The 11,804-nt window shown below is 39.5% G+C and overlaps 1 long non-coding RNA gene across 1 annotated transcript; it reads left to right on the top strand.

Moving 5' to 3' along the window:
* The first annotated feature begins 360 nt into the window (after positions 1-360).
* Positions 361-4,570, top strand: LOC116154375 (uncharacterized). Its single transcript, XR_004138261.2, has 3 exons — positions 361-624; positions 2,923-3,015; positions 4,003-4,570. It is a non-coding gene; the product is annotated as an uncharacterized LOC116154375 (long non-coding RNA).
* The last annotated feature ends 7,234 nt before the right edge of the window (positions 4,571-11,804 follow it).

The raw sequence follows: 11,804 nt of genomic DNA, 5'->3' as shown, positions 1-11,804 counted from the left end.
CCAATTTCCCTTCTACAAGCGATAGTCTCTTAGCACAAGCAGAAACATTTGCTTCTTGGTTTTATTGCCATCAGATGTGGTAAGGCTGTGGCCCACAGGGAAATGTTAACAGTTTCTAAAGTAACAAGGAAGTTGGACACTTTCCTAGTGTCACACCCCGTGCACCTGGTCCACGGGGAGCAGAAAGATTCTAAGCCAAGCTAAACCCCTTGTAAGTAGCAGGACCCGTAAAATGAGAGTTAGAGCCTAGGGCTAGCTTGGAGCTTTGAACTGCACCTTGAGGTCATGCAAGGAGCCTAGAGGGTCCGGGCACAGGTCGGGGCCCAGCTCTCAGACAGACGTGTGCCCCACCCCCTACTCCCATTTCCGCATTGCTGCTCCAGTCCCCACAAGAGAACGCTGAATTGCTAAACTTGGAACAGAGAGTGCTTTTCCCAGAAATCCTCTGACTCACCCTTAAAGTAGCAGTGCCACCCTAAAAGCAGGAGTTGGCTGCCAGTTTGCTAGAATTTTTGGCTGGCCTTGAGCCTGGCTTAATTGCTCCAGTCCTTCTCTCCCTTGACACAACAGATCATGCCTCCTGGCATCTTACAGTTTTCATGCCTACTGGATTCAACATCTGGGGTATGTCTTCTTCACCAATCATTATTATTTTTTGTATCTAGTTATTTGTATCTAATATTATCACCGTATGAGTATTAGTTGCTGCTGCTGCTGCTGTTATTATTATTAGTATAATCATCTGTATCCTTGAAACTATAGTCATTCCTTCAACAGTTTTAAAGAACTAGGTACCGTGTATGACAGTAATAAAAATATCTTTCATTTTAAAAATGCTTTCACTCTCAGGATCTTGTGTCTTGGATCCATTTCTTTATTTGCTCATTTATTCACTCATTGAGCCAGGAGACTTCCAGGGTCTCACTGGGGGCAAAACAATAATTAAAATACAGTTCCTGGTTTCAAGGAGCTGACACGGAAATGAAACGGAGAAGACAGGCGCTGTGCTTGAGCTGGTCCTCAGATTGTCTTATTTACCAACGAGAAAAAGAGACAGACAAAGCAAAAAAACCTTCTCAAGGTCACACAGCTAGTGACTTGAGGAGTAAAAGCTAAAATGCAGACCTTCTGGTTATAAAGGCACTGAATTTTTGCCAGTTCTGCCACTCGGTTTCCTTTAGAGGAGTGGTTCTCAGAAGCATGGCCCAAAGACCAGCAGTATTAGTACCATCTGAGAGCTTGTTAGGAATGCAAATTCTCAGTCTCTGCTCCAGACCTACTGCCTCTGAAATTCTGGAATTGGGGTCCAGAAATCTGTATTTTGAAAAGCCCTCTAAGTGATTCTGATGCACACTGAAGTTTTAAAACCGTTTCTCTAGATCAATGCTTCTCAAATACCCATGTGCATAGTAATCACCTGGGAATCTTATTAAAAACGTAGATTTTTGATTCAGGATGTTTGGAAGGAGTTTTTGATGCTGCGTTTCTAACAAGCTCCCTTGCTATGTTTATGCTGCTGGTCTTTGCTTCAGGAGCTAGAATATGTAGAGAAGTCGCACGAGCAGGAGCACTGGTTAAGCCCAGCTGAGGAGCAGTGCTGGGGTGTCAAGTGAATTCAATAAAATAATTCCCTGTCATCTAGGAGCTTGAACACTAGCACAGACAATATGCAGATAGACAGACTTCCAGGGCATAAAAGCCATCAACTAACTAGTGAATGGTGTGTGTGCATGCAAGGAGACATCTGCACACCTACACAAAAGAGAGTGGGCAAATATTTAAAGAGACAGTCTTACATAGCAGCACCTCTCTTATCAAGAGCTCATTTAAAAATACAAATATTACAACCAAACATCAAGAACCAGACCATAATCAAAAGACCATTTCTCTGAGTAGTCAAAATAAGTATCACCAAGTCCATCATTTTTATTGTTAGATTAGTCCTTCAAATCAGTACCTGGGATTATTTACTTTTATTTTAGACAAAATTCTTACATAGTCACTTTAAAAACAGATTTAAAAGAGTAAATTTGATAGGCCAGGTCAGGATGCTACAGACAGGCATTTTGACAGTAAAGCAGTGCCAACTGACAAGAGGGGAAAATGTGTGTGTGTGTGTGTGTGTATACACATACGTATATATAAAACTTAGCAGAGTGGAACCATTTAATACAGGGGAAACACATGGGTAAAACATCAATAAAAGAGCATTGTACAGAAAGCAGAATGTAGTCATCACAGAACATGCAGAAAATAATAAAACTACAAAATGTTCAAGCTATCTGGAAAGCATGTAAAACATTTGAGACAGGTTCCCCCCCAAAACAGTAGGGTTGCTAGATCTAGCAAGTAAAATATTTTATCTGGAAATTCTAAAAAATGGTTAGACAGGAGAGGGCTTGATAATCTCTGGGAATTTCACTGATGTGAGTTGCCGGTTTCTCTGAAATGCCCGTCAAGCATTATTGTAAGGGGAGGTCGTAGGGTGATGACTGAAACAGGAGCTGTCGGAGGTGTGTGCTTGGATAGGGTAAGTCCAAGGCAAATTTGCTCCGGGCCTCTCATTTGGTTAAGAACGTTATGTCTGTCAGGATGGTTTCCAGCTCCCAGTAAGGAAACCCAGCAAAAGGCAGCTTAGGCAGGAAAGGAGTTGACTGGTCTCACGCCACAAACGATCAGAGTTAGGCTGTCCAAGGTTAGCGTGAGTCAGCAATTCATCAAGAGTCCAGGTCCCTTTAATCTTGCTGATTCGTCATCCTTAACGTTGTAAAATGGCTGTACTTCCAGACACTAAGTCTAGGTGGCAGGCAAGAAGGGAAAGGCAAGGTGAAGGTTAAAGGGCCCAGGAGTGTGCCAGCTGAAACTGTCTCTAAGAAAAGTTCCTGCAAATTGTACCCAGTGAGCTACTTTTTCATCTCCTAGGTCAAAACTTGATCATCTGGGGATTCCTGATTGCTGGGAGTATGGAAAATTGAACATATACACCTTGGATAAATCCAAGGTTAAGGATAAAAGGTAAGAATCAATGCATATTGGATGGGCAATAAGTAATGTGTGTCTTGAGGCATTTACAGAGGAGGTGGTATTTCAGTAGTGGATGAAAGAAAAAGAGAAAGGATGAGTGAATGATGGAGGAATCCTAAAGAGATTTGGAAGCATGCATGAAGAGGTTGTATTAGTCAGCTGTTCATGCAAACGAATGTATGCCCTCAAGTAGGGTCAGGTCACCCAATTCAAAGTAAGTCTCCATTTTTAAGATCTGGAACATGCTATTTTGCCTCATTCTCTGTACCCTAGACTCTTGGAAAACAAGCTTAGTGCTGAGTGACAGATATTACATATTTATTTGACACTTACTTATTAGTAGACCATGTTTCTCCTCAGTCTGGTTTAATTTGACAGACACAGCAGGTGGGGTCTCTGGGCAATTGATAATCTATTACAGGAGGAACCTATGACATTACTTTAACCACCATTACATGCAAAATGGGAGCGTCTTTACAGTTTTCATAGCATCCTCTGCCTGGACTAGTAGAATCTATAATACTATATAAAACAAATGACTATATTACATCAGGAAAATAGTGAGAAGTTGGTGAAAGGTTTACAGAATAACAATTGAACTAGACTTTACAGGATGGATAACATTTCACTAACTGATGCAGACGCAGAGACACTTCAAGACCCTGCATGGTTAGAGAACTGTTAAGTTACCTTGAAAAGACATCTTGTAGTGTCAGAAAGATTGACTCACCTATTTTATAAAGAAAAAATTGTAAGAAAAAGTCAATGAAATAAGTTTTCTTGCAGGAGGCATTGGCTTTCTGCTTTAATTCTCATTCAATTATCCAGCAAACATCATTCCCCCAAGTCCTTTGAAATAATCAACCTTTTACCTGAACCCTAAAGCATCCTTTTTTTCATGATGTGTTTTGTGAACATTTCCTTCCTTTCTCTCCTGCAGATATTGTGAGTAACCCAATTTTGTTCATTTCTTGATAGGTAAGAATGCAGCAGTCTCTCATTTCACCTCCATCTGAGCAACAATGTGGAGAATTGTTCCTCTCTAGCTTGGTATTTGTATGTTGGGGGTTGGGGGGAACCAAAAGGAATGAAGAACAGAATCAGAAACGAGGGTAAGAACGGGTCGCTCCAAACCCTGGGAGCAGTCACATCAGGCTGCCAGCTGCAACAAGAATCTCTCTAATAAGGAAATTAGAGCATGATCATTTCTGGCTATGTGACTCTGATTCTAAATAGGTTTTACAAATAGATTGTGATTGAACTTGGAAACATAAACAAATTGGCTTTGTGGAATAAAGGCTGAACTACATTTTATTTAGAGAATTAAAATGCTTTCATGGGAGGCTCTCTGGGAGAACGGACAGCTATTTTAACGAGAGCATATGCATTTGTGAAACACACCGGCTTTGTTGGTTTCTCTTTGGAGAGTCAGGTCTGATAAAGTCAAAAGAAAGTTTCCCAATAGGGTCCCTAAGAGGACAACTGATAAAGGCAGGGAATGGGCAGTATGTATTTGAAATTCCCCATTCAGATGCGGGGAGGAGAGGTGCCATTTAAAAATAATAGATTTTAAAATATCAGTAGCTTAAAAAATTCTAGTCAGCTATCTCCCTTGGACATTTCTTTTGTCTCTTGGAGATTTGGGGATAGAGGTTCTCTAAGCTCTATTAATACATTTTCACTTATAAATATTCATGCAGTGTTACCGGTGCCTCCCCGACTGACTCAGTGCAGGCTCCCTACCCCGGCAAGAGAGTGGTGCCTGAGGAGATGCTAAATTTCTAACAAGGCCCAGGATCAGCCTCAGACAACCCAGAGCCATTTGAAAACACCAAAGACTTTTCAGTCAAGATAAAGCATTATAAATGTCTGTGTGTCCAAGCTAACATTCCACATGAGAGGATTAGCTTCCACTCTCTACAGATTTTCTGGGTTGTTATATAAGTAGTCATGGTGTTGTGTGTTTTGTGTTTCACACGGTGAGAAGACAGATCTGCCTGATTGGAAGAGGCTCTTTTTTATTTCCCTTTTTCTAAATCCACTGATTACTCACTAAAGCTCGATCCACCGGGGAGTGCAAGTCAGTACCATCTCTCTGGTAGTGATAAGTTTGTACATTTAGAAACAAAGTGTGAGACGTGGTGGGAAGCACAAGGTCATTGGCTTGCTGGGTAGGAGTTTAGATCCAGCTGGTGTGGAGTGCATCCCACTATGTCAAAAGGCACACACTGTGGACATTTTTCCTACAATCTAATGATCTAACCCTAGACCGTTTTGTGTTAACTGTTCTCCCCACTCGGATATGTCTGGTGTGTTACTAGGAGGTGGGTGAAGTCTAGAGCTGCATTTCCTCATTCTCCTTTATTGGGATATGGGGTCTCTGACATCGCCGGGGACCGAGTGGGTACTTTCTCCCACTAAATCCTTTCTAGACCTAAGTGAATTAGCACATAGTGTTTATGTCTGCACTCGTGTCTATGGCCCCACTTCACATACACACACACACACAATTTCACATTGTATAGGGAAATACAAGCTTTTGCTGAAATAAGCTTGTATTTTCTTACATTTTTATTTCAGAGATACTTAATTTTTCATTATGATTCAGCTTAAATAGATATTTAGCCCTAATATTTCAGTCCCCTGCTGCTGCTTTTTCTGTCAAGCATATAGAAATTTATAAACGAATTACCAGGTGAGCTTCTTATTTAAATGGAACTCAGATTAATTCACGGTGGAAATAAAATGTCTGTTCTCTTTAACCCACTCACTCAATGTAAACACTTTATTTTCCTTACAATGTATTTTCCCTAACAAGCACAGCACAGCAGAAAAACGTATCAAACTGGGTGTCCTGTGACCTGGATCCTTGCCGTAGCTCTTCCACAAATGAATGGATCTGGGCAAGTCATACATAAAAGATGGAGTTATGCCAGGTGCACTGGAGGAAGAGCTTCTCAGACTTCAATATGTATATTGCATTAGTCTGGGTTTTCCAGAGAAACAGGCCAAGAGGAGGACGAGCTAGATAAATAAATAAAAAAGAAGTAAATTCACAAATTAATGTTATATATTAATTTGATTCATTCATTTATTCATTTATCTATTGGAATTGGCTTATATGATTATGGCAGGTCTGAAATCTGCAGGGTAGGCCAGCAGGTTGGAGACCCATGAAGAAGTCTAAAGATGAGTCCAAAGGTGGTTTAAGGGTAGAATTCTCTCCTCCCTGGGAAAGGCCAGTCTTTTTTTAATGAAGACCTGGTTGGGTGATGCCCACCCAGATTATGGTGGGGAATCTGCTTTGTTCAGTTTACTGATTTAACTGTTAATCTCATCTTAAAAAATCTGCAGAAACATTTAGAATATTGTTTGACCAAATACCAAGCTGTCACATACAATTAACCATCACATCATATGTATGAACCACCTGAGGAGCTTGTTAAACATAGATTCCTGGTTTCTGTCCTCGGATTCTGGTTCTAATTGGCTATCCCTTTGTCAGGTGATGCTGATGCAGCTCTTTTAAGGATTCCTTTTTGAGTACAATTATTCTAGGCATGCTACTGTTTGATCACGGTCCAGCCTCTTCTACAGACGAGGAAGGTGAAGCCTAGAGTTATGAAGGGGCTTGTCCAAAGGAGCCCCTATAGTTAGGTATTGGAACCCAAATCTTCAAATCTTACTAAGTCCAGGGCTCTTTCCACATAACATCCTGCCTGACATGTAGTACAAATGAACTTTCTTAGGATGAAATCTAGCCTTGAAATTGAAACTTTCCCCAAACCAGAGTGAGCTAGTGGGATTTCTCATAGAATTTGACAACCTGCAAAAGTCTAGGAGGAGTCAAAGCAATTTTGAAAAAGAAGGAGGAGGGAAGACCCATACCTCCATATGTGGAGGCGTTTTAAAAAACTATAGTGATTAAAGCCGCATGGCATTGACAAAGAGACCACTGGAACAAATCAAGGACCCACTGTCAGACCTTAAATATTTGAGATGTCCACAACAGAGGTAGCACTGTGAGGAAAAGATAAGCTATCAATAAATACTGCTACAAAATGGCTAGCCATGGGAGAAAAAATAGACTTCCTACTCATATCATACTTAAAAATAAATTCCAGATGGATCAATGTAGAAGCACCATTTAAAAACTTTTAATGAAAATTTTAAGATAATATTTTTTATTTCAGGGTTGATAAATATTTCTTAAATGAGACAAAAGGCACAAACCATAAAGTAAAACAATAACAAGCCAATATTTACTGAGCTCACCTATCTATACACAGTATTCTGAGTACCTTATATATTCTGACTCATATAATACTCATGAAAACCCTATGAGGCTGTTATTACTATGATCTTCATAAAAGACTGAGGCCTGGAGGGGCTATTAACTTTCCTAACCTGGGTGGTAAGTGGCAAAGGTGTGAGTTGATCCCAGGTATTCTCGCTCCAGATCCACTGCTCTACACTGCCTTTCAGGAGAGGAAAATGGACTACATTCAACTGAAAAGAATATATATATTACATAAATTAATTAAAAATACAAACCAATACCAGGAGAAAATATTTTTAATGCATATGACCACTAAAGGATTATACACACACACACGCACAAACGCAGTGCACACTCACAAATCAATGTGAAAAAGAAGCACTCTATTAGAAAATGTGCACAGCTTATGAACAGGTACTTCATTGACAAGGAAAGTCAAATGGCCGTAATCATATGAAAATTTCATGCTGGTTGGCATATAAATCAGTATAACCGCCTTGGAAGGCAATTTGGCAACATCTAGGAAAGTGAAAGGTGCACCTTTCCTGTAATCCAGGAAATTCTTTGTGAACACAAAGTTTTTGCAGAGTTGTTTCAGTGAAAAATTGGAGATAATAACTCAGTAAAGAAATGGTTCAACAAATTGCAGGAAAGTTGTATTTTGGAATACGAAGTAAAGTAGGCCTAGACATATCTACACAGATATAGTTAAAAACCTGATGTTGTATGAACAAAAGATGTTGAAAAATGACTTATAGCATATATCATTTGAGTAAACTCTAAAATCTCACAAAATAATGGTGAGTGTGTAACATTGCCACAAGGATATAAATCATCTTCAGGATAATGATTACCTTTGGCGGGTGGGAGTTGGGGAAAGGGAGAGAGCGGAGGATCAGAAGAGAAATTTAGCTCCATCTTACATTAAAAAAAAAAATCTCAAGGAGACATGAATAAATATTAAGATGTGTTAAATACTGAGTACCTGAGAGTTTTATAATTTTCTATATATTTGAAATTGCCCATAATGACATGTTTTTAAAGAAATAAAAATGCTATTCCCACAGTCATTATTTTTAGTATACAATTGTATTTTTTTCCTGAGGGCTAAAATACACAAACTTTATCCTTTCTGCATATTATTTTTTTCTTAGGCATCCTTTCCTACTTATTCTAAAATCTTAAGAGTTGGAAGAAAATTTAGAGGGCGTTTGTTCAGATCTACCACTTAACACAGGCACTTCTGGATTCAAACTTTTGCTCCAAGTAAAAACACTCAGTAGAACTTTCTTTTATGCTTAATAATCTGGAAAATATAGTTTTGATTAACTAGATACTTTTTTTTAACTGAGTCAAGTTCTATGGATAATGACTCTAAAAAGTAAAACATAATAAATTATACTTAACAACAATACTATACTGAACACATAATTTTACCTGTGATGATAGAGATCAAGGTCATCAACCTAACCACCATTTACCATTATTTTGGTAGTATGTGGGAAGTGCCATTGAAAGAGATCTGATTGGCAAAATGTCAGATAGTGTGGAATAAGAGGAATATGTGGAGACAAGGAGATTACCATTTATTGAAGTGTTGTGGGAGGTGTGTTAGATACACAATTTCATTTAAATCCTGGAGAAACCCTGTTAAGGCAGATATTGTTCTTCTCACTTTTCAAATAAAGGCATTGAGGTTCAGAGGGATTTGAGGTAATCTGCCCTAAGTCCTGTTAAGAAAAATTAACCCAAACGTGACAATAAGGCAAAAAGAAGCCTATGTGCCCTTTCAACATTGTACTGGAGCTTTATGTAATTGGGGCGCATAGATTGTTAATTCTCTAAGGGAATGTACCTTTGTTTGACTTATTATTTACTACTGATTAGTACTAGACTCTGTGAAGCTGTAGGTTAACTTGTAGATTTTTGTCTAATAAAAATGCAGATGACTTTTGTACAGTAGAAAATATAATTCCAAAGATACATTTCTTTCTTTTCCTTCCTTCCTTCCTTCCTCCCTCCCTCCCTCTCTCTCTTTTTTCTTTCTTTCTCTCTTTCTTTCTCTCTTTCTTTCTCTCTTTCTCTCTTTCTTTCTCTCTTTCTTTCTTTCTTTCTTTCTTTCTTTCTTTCTTTCTCTCTTTCTCTCTTTCTCTCTCTCTTTCTTTCTTTCTTTCTTTCTTTCTTTCTTTCTTTCTTTCTTTCTTTCTTTCTTTCTTTCTTTCTTTCTTTCTTTCTTTCTCTCTCTCTTTCTCCCTTCCTCCCTTCCTTCCTTCCTTCCTTCCTTCCTTCCTTCCTTCCTTCCTTCCTTCCTTCCTTCCATCTTTTTAGCTATAGATATTTATTCTGTCTAAATCTTGAACCAGTATTACAATCCTAATGCTCCCCTCATTAATAGATGAAATGTGTTCTTTGTATGTTCATAAGAGAGTCAAGTTTTTGCCGTATTAAAAATTACGCTTTGACTGTCCCACAGCTAAAGCTTTAGATCCAGAACCCATGTTTTTGCTCTCACGTCCACTTTTTTCGGACAGATGAATCGTACTTCATTACTGAAAACCTATGCTTAATTAAGGAACTAGTCCTGCAATGTAGGGGCAGGGAAACTTACACTGCTGGAAAAACAGTACCACTTTTCGTTTATCTGAGAGGTGGAAACAATATGGAGGAATCCCTTCTCTGGATGTGCGTCTCCTAATATGCAGAGACCTCATCACTTGGACCCATACAGTTGCTACTTCCCCCTGCCCAATAAACAGAGGGGTAGGATGGCTTATGCACAGTTTTGCACTGTGTGTTTTGTATGTATATATGTTATCCGGGTACCTCTGTACGTATGTGCGAGTATACTTGTACTGTGCACTTTGTACATCAGAGTCTGAGTGGTAGAGAATGTGTATGGTAATGCGTAGAGCCAGTATCCCTATGTGTAATTTCTACCCCCGTCTCCACTCAACCAATTTCTAGCTCTATACTGAATCCCTATAACCCAAGGCATTTTTCAAAGAGAGTTCTAGCCTATAAACTTCAAGAACATACATTCACAAATATATAACATGAAACCCCACTCATTCAGTGTAATCAGGGAAGGTGGGACTGAATTAGTAAAAATATGGCAATGTGGTCTATTTTTAAAAAACTGAAGTAGCATTATTTTTAAGTACTTACATGCTAGTCTTTCAGTTATAAAATTATATCCTGTAATTGTCTTTGGGGACTTAATTAATAGGGAGATAAAAGTGGTATGTAATCAGCTTATCAACAGAAGGAAGAAATGGTCATGTCTTAAGTGATTGCAAAGTCTGTTCTCTTAAGCAGGTAAAACAACTCTTAGTTTCCTTGTAACTCTTTCCAGATGATCATTTGACACTGAATAACCTTTCTTGATAAGAAAAACTGATAAAATTCTTTCAAATCTAAAGGAGGGATATGTGAACTAAGGCGGTTTCAGTGCTTCTACATTTTTTTTTTCCCTATAGGTTACTTTGTTAAACAAGCTAATTGGGCTCAGTCCACATCCCTGGTAACACCATCTTGAAGCAAAATGTTGGAAAAGGTCTCCTGGCAACTGGCAACTCGTGGCCATTGCCCTTTTGCCCAGAAAAAGGGGGCTGCTGTTGTACCAGGCGGAGCCCAGAGGACAACAGGCAGGCGGTCTGGCAAGGCTGCCTGCTGATGCTAATTACCCTAGTCCAGCGCTTCCCTTCTGGGGAAGTAGGAGCAGAGAAATTGATGCCAAGTTCTTGCACAAGGTCGAATGTTTCTGGAGGAAGGGAGCCAGGGTTAAATTAGCAGTCAGAATGAGGTAGGAAGCTGGGTGGAGAAACACAGGCTGGGAGAGGGGGGAGAAGTCTGGAAATTCAAATGGAGACAGCAGTAAAAAGTAATTACTAACACATTTTCCAAGTTGGAAAGCCAGCCACATCCCACACCAGGGCCAGACTCAAAGCTCTTCTGTTCCAAGGAGGTTGGAGCGGGCTCAGGGGACAGGAAGGGACTGTGCAAGCCAGCCGCCTGTCACTGACTTTTGGAGCCATGCTCCCCAAAAAGGGAAATTCATCTTGAAAGAGAAAACAAAGGACATTTCTGCCTAAATTGTCCATTAAGAGTAATGTTCTCTATGCATTCAATGTATCCATCATTTTAGGACCACTCAACAGCAAAAAATTATCAAACATCAAAACAAAGTAAAGGGAAACCTTTTAGGAAAATGTAAGCCTTTGTGAACCTAAAATATCTGCCTTCTCTGCTGTTCATCAACATCACTGGAGGAAAGAAACTGTGGGAGGGACAGATCTGAGGAGAGGAGGAGGAGGAGGGAAGAGGGAGGAGAAGGGAGGAGGAGGGAGGTGGAGGAGGAGGGAGGTGGAGAAGGTGGGAGGAGGAGGAGGGGGGAAGAAAAGGAAAAGGAGAAACAATGGTCTCTTGGTGTCGGGGAGAAATTCATGACTGGATTGACTGTTTTGGATTGACTGTTTTGACAGTTTATTTTTATTATTTTTTT

Source organism: Camelus dromedarius, chromosome 2, assembly GCF_036321535.1.
Source record: "Camelus dromedarius isolate mCamDro1 chromosome 2, mCamDro1.pat, whole genome shotgun sequence".
In the NCBI taxonomy this organism is placed as follows: Eukaryota; Metazoa; Chordata; class Mammalia; order Artiodactyla; family Camelidae; genus Camelus; species Camelus dromedarius.
Note: the sequence above shows the minus strand (reverse complement) of the source record. Positions and strands in the feature narration are given on the sequence as shown.